This window comes from Silene latifolia, chromosome 2, assembly GCF_048544455.1.
Source record: "Silene latifolia isolate original U9 population chromosome 2, ASM4854445v1, whole genome shotgun sequence".
NCBI lineage: Eukaryota > Viridiplantae > Streptophyta > Magnoliopsida > Caryophyllales > Caryophyllaceae > Silene > Silene latifolia.
The window spans coordinates 164,754,601-164,764,234 of NC_133527.1; the positions used below are offsets into that span (position 1 = coordinate 164,754,601).

At 40.1% G+C, this 9,634-nt stretch overlaps 1 long non-coding RNA gene across 1 annotated transcript; it reads right to left on the minus strand.

Moving 5' to 3' along the window:
- Window positions 1-3,040: 3,040 nt before the first annotated feature.
- On the minus strand, window positions 3,041-5,324 carry LOC141630944 (uncharacterized). The gene is made up of 3 exons (XR_012537572.1): window positions 5,176-5,324; window positions 4,969-5,077; window positions 3,041-3,231 (listed from the first exon to the last, which is right to left on the minus strand). It is a non-coding gene; the product is annotated as an uncharacterized LOC141630944 (long non-coding RNA).
- Window positions 5,325-9,634: the final 4,310 nt, after the last annotated feature.

Consider the following 9,634-nt stretch of genomic DNA (forward strand, 5'->3'; position numbering starts at 1 on the left):
CAAGATCATGAGTCGGGTAGTTAACTTCATGAACTCTAAGCTGTCGAGAGGCATAAACAATGACTTTCCTCTTTTGCATCAAGACACAACCTATACCATGCTTAGAAGCATCACAGTATACATCAAAGTCCACTCCTTCTTCAGGTAAGGTCAACACCGGAGCGGTAGTCATTCTCTTTTTCAATTCCTGGAAGGCATTTTCACATTCTTCAGACCACACAAACTTAGACTCTTTCTTCAACAGCTGAGTCATCGGCCTAGCAATCTTTGAAAAATCCTTCACAAATCGTCGATAGTAACCCGCCAAGCCAAGAAAACTACGGATTTCAGAAACATTGGTTGGACTTTTCCAATCAACAACGGCTTCAATCTTGGCAGGATCTACCATAACACCCTCTTTCGAAATGACATGCCCAAGGAAGGTCACTTTAGGTAACCATAATTCACATTTAGAGAATTTAGCATACCATCTTTCATGGCGCAAAATCTCCAAAATAGCACGAAGATGTTGGACATGTTCTTCTTCAGATTTAGAATAGATCAAGATGTCATCAATGAACACTACAACACACTTGTCGAGGTGTTCTCTGAAAGTACGGTTCATCTGATCCATGAATACAGCTGGAGCATTGGTCAAACCGAATGGCATCACCGTAAACTCGAAATGACCATATCTCGTACTGAAGGCAGTTTTAGGAATGTCAGCTTCTCGGACCGGAATTTGATGATAGCCCGAACGAAGATCAATTTTAGAAAAAGTAGAAGCACCACGGAGCTGATCGAAAAGATCATCAATTCTAGGAAGAGGATATTTATTCTTGATAGTAACTCGGTTAAGTTCACGATAATCTATGCATAATCGCATAGATCCATCCTTCTTTCTTACAAAGAGAACAGGAGCACCCCAAGGTGAAAAGCTAGGTTGAATAAAACCTTTGGCAATCAAATCATCCAGTGAGTCTTGATTCTTTCATTTCGAGATGGTGCCGACCTATAAGGAGCTTTAGCAATAGGGCGGTACCGGGAATAAGATCGATAGCAAATTCAACTTCCCTTTCGGGAGGAATTCCGGTAGCTCATCGGGAAAAACATCGGAAATTCACATACTACTTTGGAATGTTCTCTTTAGGAGGCAGAGAAGGAGAATCAGAAGTAGTCACCATACACAAAAAGGCTTGATGACCCTTTTTCATTGCATTGACAAACTTCATAGCAGAAATTAGTTTAGTACCGGTTTGTCTTTTAACCATTTGATAAGACACACGGTGACCTGAAGGGTTTGTAAGAATTATTTTCTGGTCTCGACATTCAAATCGAGCATGATAAGTATGTAACCAATCCATGCCCAAAATGACATCAAATTCTTCCAGTGGAAATTGGAAAAGATTTGCTGAAAATATAGATCCCATAATAGAAATAGGGACTTCAGGATAGACTTTTGAACAGGAAAAGACATCACCAGAGGGTAAGGATATAGATGTGCTTTCTTCATGTGATGATTCAAGTGACAATTTATTGGAAAGTTTTATTGAAATGAAAGATAAAGAGGCACCCGTATCAAATAGTACCAAACAAGGAGCATCAAAAATAGAAAATGTACCGGTAATGATATCAGGATGTGCCTCAGCTTCAGCTCGGCTCATAACAAAGATACGGCCCTTCGGCCTCACTGGCCTCACTGGGACGACAGGAGCAGTAGGAGTTGTCACCTTCCTCTCCGGGCAAACATTAGCCTTGTGGCCCGGTTTGTTACAAGAAAAACATATGATAGGATCAACAAAGCATTTACCAGGGTGTGCTGGTTTCTTGCAGTTATAGCACAGTCGGTCTCTAGTACCTTTATTATCACTAACAGCTGAAGATTGACCACCCCGGTTAGCTTGCACATTAGAAACAAATCTCCTCTTGTTTGGGTCAGAGGGAGATGAAATGAACCTGGGTGAAGGAGTAAAGGGCCTAGAAGAGGGATATAAAGGCCTCTTGCCAAGACTAGAACTAGTTGCACGAGCTTCATTTTCAATTTCTTTCAATGAATTCTCGGCCCACAAAGCATCATTATAAATTGAAACAAAGCTAGTAGAATCCCGACGGACCATGCTTTTGATCTTAGGGGAGAGCTTTTCAAGATAGAAGAAGGCTTTTTCATTGTCATCCTTCACTAATCTAGTGGCATAATGAGCCAACTCATTGAATTTATCAGTGAAGGTCCGAATCGGAAGGCTTCCTTGCTTCAACTCCATGAATCCCTTCAACTTTTTTTGCTTTGACTCTTGAGGATAGAAACGGGCCTCCACTAACTCCTTGAAACGTATCCAGTCAAATCCTGGTTCAGCTGAAACGGTAGGCCCAGTCATGGACCACCACCGGTCTGCTTCTCGTACTAGGAAATGAGAGGCTAGCTTCACTTTATGTTCCTCCTTAACATCATATAGAGTAAAGCTTTTCTCCAACTCCCTAAACCACCCTGTAAGAGCAGCTGGATCAATCTCTCCACCATAAGTGGGAGTGTTGATTCGGGTCAGCTGATTAGCCACCCAGGTATAGGTGCCTGGAGTACCCACAGCTGGCGGAGGAAGAGGAGCTTGTTGATTTTGTTGATTTTGGAGAATTTGAGTAAGAACTAATAAAATAGCATCATCAATGTCTCTTCTTGGCGGAGCCATCTTTCAAAAGGGAAAAATTTAATTAGTACCTATCAATTAGCAATCACAAACAGACTACCACATAAAATCCTAATTCTACCCATCCTACCCTTCTCTCAAGTTTATTATTTAGAGGTCGAGTGATTTTTAAGTGGGGTGCACAAACGTGCGTCAGGAGCAATAGGCTCTGATACCAACTGTGACACCCTTAAAAATTAGCGTTATCTAAATACTTAAATGCGTAAATTCTACGGAAAAACTGGTAGGATATGTTTGTAAATGGTTCAACTATCCAAAAACCTGCAATTTCAAAAAATTTTCTAACTAAACCATTCACAACCAATCCAACTCAAGAAGTCCAACATTCCCAGAAGCGGGTGCCAAAACCCTGCAAAAGCTGATGAACTACTTTGCCATAGCTAAATAGAAAGTAGAATGATACAAACCCAAAATAGAAAAGGGAGACATATGTCCCTTCAAATAATATACAAACCAAAGGATAAAAGGGTTACTAATAGAATAGCCAAAACTAGGTCCAAGGTTCCTTGCTCACTAGCTCGTCTGTGACCCCCAACAAAGCATCAACAACCTGTCAATCGCATTTTATACAAACACGAAAGCCACAATTCAGTGGGGAGTAACTTCGAGTCCTCCCAGCCACGAATCGTCAAAATTAATGTAACATGTAAACAATTTGATAAACCATTTACTTATCATGTATTCTAACAAATGACCCCTAAACTGACCAAACTAAACTATCATGTGAATCATATAATTCAAATAGTAATCCAAACTTTATCAATCAGAATCGGCTTACATCTCACCTATTACAGTTCATAAAATCACCATAGAAGAAAGGGCAATATATCAAAGACATGCATAAGTTCTTAGTACGGTCAATAGTCACTTTGTAACTCGAGTCTACACCACGAGGTAGGGAAGGTAATCGAACCGGTATCTTGGCTCAGCGGTTAATATTAATAAAACATGGCCAAGAGACAACACAACCCTAGCCTAAAATCACATGAGACCTAGACATGCGGATACACACCACCGCACCCAAGACCCACAACTTTTTTAAAACAAAGTGAAGTGAGTACCCTAAGGACACCACCGAAGGGTTGGCTAGTACTTAAGCTGACCCCATACTATCAAAATAAGTACCTGAGGTCATGCCCCAACTTGGATATAAATCCACTAGTCAGGAACACAAAGGCTATCAAGCAGTGAACATATACTCGTCAGAGACTATAAAGACCTATCTATGATGAAGGCCGAAATACTCACCTAGGACCTAGTCCCAGCCAGTCCCAGCTTGAATACTTTAGCCCACACCACACACGACTCACCACACAAGTCAATTAAGACACCCACTTAACCATAAGAGGGCAAAAAGTCCCACTTACCAACATGAATTCTAACATTCTATCATGTAAAAGGCTATATAATATTGTCTATTCAGCAGATAAACCAACAGTTCCTCAATAGTATTCAATACTAATTTCCAATCCTAGCAATTATAACAATATTTAAGGCTTTAGGGGAAACTAGGGCCATTACTACAAAATAAGAAGCTATTAAATTCAATAAGCTATACATGTGAACTAAAGCTTGATAAATGGCCTAAAACAAGAAAAAGGCCGATTATCTAAATCATTCAACCGAATTTTTACCCGCAACCCCTGCCCTGCGGCAGTGCGGGTCAAATTGTGGTGACCAATCACTCAATTAACTGACATCGCATCAGTCAAAGGGACTAAGGCTCAGTTTTCGGCACAATCAACAAAACATTACAATTATCGCTAAGAAAATTCATTTTGAGCCTATGAATTACAATTTCATTTTGTAAACTATCCTAACATGTGATAACTATTAATATAAGCACAATTTTACCATTAACATATTTTTTTTTATTACTAGAATGATTCAATTCAAATTACTACCCATTTGTTACTTATACTAATCATAACATTAATCAACCTAAAATGATGAACAAAGCTTGGAAAACCACGAAACAAGCAACGGACCGACCCGGGCTAGCCGTGGTCTAGCCGTGGGCTGCCACGCCTGCCCGGCCGCTTTGCCCGTCACCCTATTCCTCTTTTTTTCCGTTTTTCTTCATTTTAACTCGTTTTAACATCATCTAATCATTAATTAATCGTTCCATTACTAATATCCTAACTTAAACTAACCAAAAGGCATAAATTAAGCATGCATGCAACCATATTTTAACATGTGAAAATTATTACTTAAACCAAAAATTACAAAACATCCAAAACAACAAAGATTGTGACGATAATCCGTCGAGTAACTCGAAATATGTTACCTTAAGCTAGAAAATGAGCAATTAGCACCTCAAAACCGAAACCCTAACAACAACTAGCCGCTATCCTCTACAATATACGAGTCCCCGAACTCGTCCTCCAAATCTTCACCTAATTAGACAATAAAAACACACTAATTAAGCATAAAAACCGAAATTACCGAATTTTGGTCTTAAAACAACTTAATGAAAACTGAAATTAAATTATACCAAGTTGTAGATCGCGACGAGAGGATTCCGGAAAGGTAAATTATGCGAAAAACGGACTAGTAACGAAGAAATTGTGACGATTTTTAGCTTGAAATCTTAAGGTTTATGTAAATGGTGTTTTGGAAAGCTAAGGAAGAAGAAAGAAAGAAAAAAAAAACAGAAAATGGAAAGGGAGGGGGCTGGTCCGCGGAAAGGGAAGAGGAAAGGAGAAAGTGCGGGATTTTTAGTCGGGATTTTTACGAGTCGGTTTTGACTCGTTTCGATAATAATTAAATCCGTAAGTCAAATGCAAATTCCGTCAAGACCAAAGTTTTTAAACACGAGATTACAAGAAAATTGAGTATTCATACGACCCATTTCCAAATTCGTTTACCCAACGTTTAAACGAATTGTCATTTTCCCCCCGATACGCCCTTATTTCGAAATAAAAGATTTTACACGGTTTAAACTATTTTTAAACATTTCAAAACTATCAAAATAAATACTTTTCTTCAAAATATAATAAAATTATATTTCTTTGAATTATTTTTACTTTAAATACATTATTGTCAAATTTTACTTGATTAATTAATTATTTTCGAAATATATTAACGGTCCGAAATTTACGGGGCGTTACAATTTAAGCCTATCACTGGACCTCTTCAATTACCGTGGGGTGTTACAGTCACCCACACTTGAAGAACGCAACGTCCTCGTTGCGCCTGGAGCATAACCGCTAACCCAGAATCCTCCCCCGCTAGGTGTGTGATCACAATGGAGAGTATAACCACTGCCTCCAGGAGCGTATAAAACTGCCTCCGATCACCACACGGTCGCAGGGTTGCTCTGATACCACTTGTAACAGCCCGGCCCAAACCGGGTCGGGAGCGGTTACTTATGATAGCTCACCAGGCTGTGTACATGGCCCACAGATCAACACGGGTCTTTTACAGCGCATTTTGTCCTCACTCATGCGCATCCCGGAAACCTTACCAGGAGGTCACCCATCCTAAGACTACTCCCAGCCAAGCACGCTTAACTTTGGAGTTCTTTCGCATGGATGACCATAAAAGAAAGTGCACTTTGTTGATATGAGTAGTACTTTCAATCCCTTTCAAGCACTAGTCATTTAAGCCTATCACTGGACCTCTTCAATTACCGTGGGGTGTTACATTCAACCTGTCATATTTTTGGAAATATTGGAAACCGACTCGGTCCGGTACTGACGCGTTCCAGCCAAAACACGGACTTGTCACAACACATAATTCCTCATCCAAATTTGTTCCAAACAATAATATACAAATGGGTAACATAAATTAAACATAAGCATACTCATCTTACTCTATTCATTCATTTATCAACAAGATCGTCTCAAACAACAACAAACGACAACAAACAACAACAAACAACAAATACAACTACTAATGTGACATTAAATCGTCGAGTAACTCGGAATAGTTACCTTAAGCCAGCAAAGAGACAAGTAATAACTTGAGAAAGCTTCTAAATCCCAAAATTACTCTTCATCTTCAACCACATATGAATCACCTAACTCATCTTCAAATTTTTCACCGATAAGAACAACAAAAACACAATTATTAAGCTAAATTCGAATCCCTAAAAAGATGAGCCTTAAACAAAAATTGGGGAAAATGAAAATAAAGCTTACTAGTAGATGAAGAATAAAAAGAGGATTCCAAATATATAATTTTTATGCAAATTGGTGGAGAAATGAAGGATTTATGAAGGATTTAGAGATTGTAAGGAGGATTTTTGAGAGGAATTTGGTGTTTGATGAAAGAAAGAGAGAGAGTGAGTTATGGAGGAAATGAAGATTGAAAGAGGAGGCAAAAGGAGGGAGGGGGGTCGGTCCAAATGGAGGGGAGGTGGTCAATTGTTTACGTTTTGGGTTTGCTTCGTCGGTAATTAGAAATATTCGTCGAACGCGATTTCCGAGAATATTAAAGTTCTTAAACAAGATTTTACTAAAAGATTAAGTAGTCATATGCCCAATATCCAAACTCGTTTACCCAACGACCGTAAGAAATGGGAAAATCCCAATTTTACGACTTTTATCCGAAACTCATTTTATCAAAGGAAAAGGTTTAAATATAGTTTAAATCACTTTTAAACATTTCTAAACTATCAAAAATAATTACATTTCTTCAAAATAAAATAAGATTATGTTTTATCAAATAAATTTTATTTCAAATAAATTAATATAAAATTAAAATAGATTAAAATATTACTTTTAAAATATAATAAAGGTCTTCAAATTTACGGGGTGTTACAAATATCGTCTAAAGAATGCAAAATATTTGGTGTATATAAACCCTGCAAAGGATCACTTCCCATAAACCTCCTTTGAATGCCCTATCCCTATAAATTTATTTTGCCATTAATTTTGTGAACCTGATAAACTTTTATCCTATGAGATCTAATTTTGTGCTTTTTATTTTTATTTTACAGGAAACAACATACGAAAGTCATTTGAAGACGAGGAATTGATTCATTGCAACGTCAACAATAAAATTACGACGGACTCGATAGTACAGATTATATCTTACTATGATAATAATGATATTAATGGTATGTTATTAACTAACCTCCTTATTTTGAATATTCAAGTAGACAAATTTATTGTAGTTATACGTCATTTGATTTTTGTATCAATGTATGGAGTATAAAGTTGCATAATGATTTAGTTATTAATACTATAAATTTTTTGTTTGAACACAAAGATTGTATTGCGTGAATCAAGTTTTCTACTAATCACAACTATATCATTGTGGTTTAAGACCATTATAAAGTCACTCTTAATTATTTAATTTATATATAAAGAGAAATATAGTATAACATTGTTGATTTATTGTAATATTGTGTAAACTAAGGGTGATTCCAACCGCGAATATAATTAGTGTGTAACTTTATTGTTTTTATTGTTCTTTTGTTTCTTTAGAAATTTAGTTAACTGTGAGTACCACGGCCACACCGGCCACTTAACTAACGACTGCTGGCATCTGAAAAATGCCATTGAAGATCTAATCCGAAAAGGGAGCCTCGGCAAGTATGTCGTCGGAGGCCAAAAAACTGATACCGGCGGGTCGAATAAGAAATCCGTCTTTGAACGGATAGGAGTAATCCATGTTGTCATTGGGGGCAACGAGAACGGTGGGTCCGCTCATGGGCACAAACGGCACCTGAATGAACTATATCAGGCCATCAACTTTGTGCCCAACACAGCAACCCCCGCTTCCAACATCCCCGATATGACTATTGGGAAGAAGGACTACGAGGGAGTCATCGCCCCTCACAGCGACCCACTTGTAGTCCACCTGGACATAGCCAACCACCTAGTGAAGAGGTGCCTGATTGACACGGGCGCCTATACAAACATCATGTACAGAGAGTGCTTTCTCAACCTCGGTCTGAAGGTTGGAGATCTAAGCCCCTGCACCAACCCATTATACAGCTTTTCTGGGGCCGGCCTGGTACCCATGGGGACCATCAGACTGCCGGTGAGGTTCGGCGAGGGGAGTGCAGCCAAGAATGTTATGTCTGAGTTCGTGGTCATTGACGGTTCGTCTGCCTACAACGTTCTCATAGGTCGGGTCACTTTGAGTGAAGCCGATGCCGTAATGTCCATCCGGGCCCTGACACTGATGTATGTCTCGGACCGGGGGGAAGCGCATAAGCTCGTCTCGAAGAACGAGAAGGACTAAGTGGTCAATGTCCAAGTATCTGCCAGAGGGTGCAACATGCAGTCCTTCAAAGTGGCAAGGAAATCCGAGAAAGGGAAGGGCCCATCCTTACAGCAGGAGGGCGACCCGATGAATACTAACGTCGGCATGGTGGACGGAGTGCCGACCGATCAACAAGAACCGCATCCCGGCGTGTGGGAGGTATACACTGACGGCTCCTCCACAACGAACAGCTCGGGGGCCGGCATCGTTATCATCAGCCCAAACGGAGACGTGTTTGAGCACGCCTTGAAGCTTACCTCCTTGGCCTCAAACAACGAATCCAAGTACGAGGCGATAATAACCGGAGTCGAGCTAGCTAAAGCCGCCGGGGCGGAGCATGTCATGGTGAAAACAGATTCACTCTTAGTGACCAGCCAGATCAGAGGAGAGTACGAGGCTCGGGACTATGGGACGGTAAGATATCTGGAGAGGGTGAAAGCTGACACTTCAAAATTGAAGTCCTTCCAGATACAGTGCATTCCCAGGTCCGAGAACAACCGAGCCGACGCTCTCTCGGGACTCACCGGTTCGAGCAGGGATACCACCGTCGGCATGGTCGAAGGAGCGGAGACCGAGGAGGTGGAGATTGACCCAGGCCGCACCGTAACTGTCGGTGTCAACCTAGAACCAAAATTCAGAGCCGACCTTCTGGACCTGCTAAAGAAGAATAAGGATGTCTTCGCCTACTCAGCGGCCGAGATGCCAGGGGTGAGCTGGGAAGTGATTGTTCACAAGCT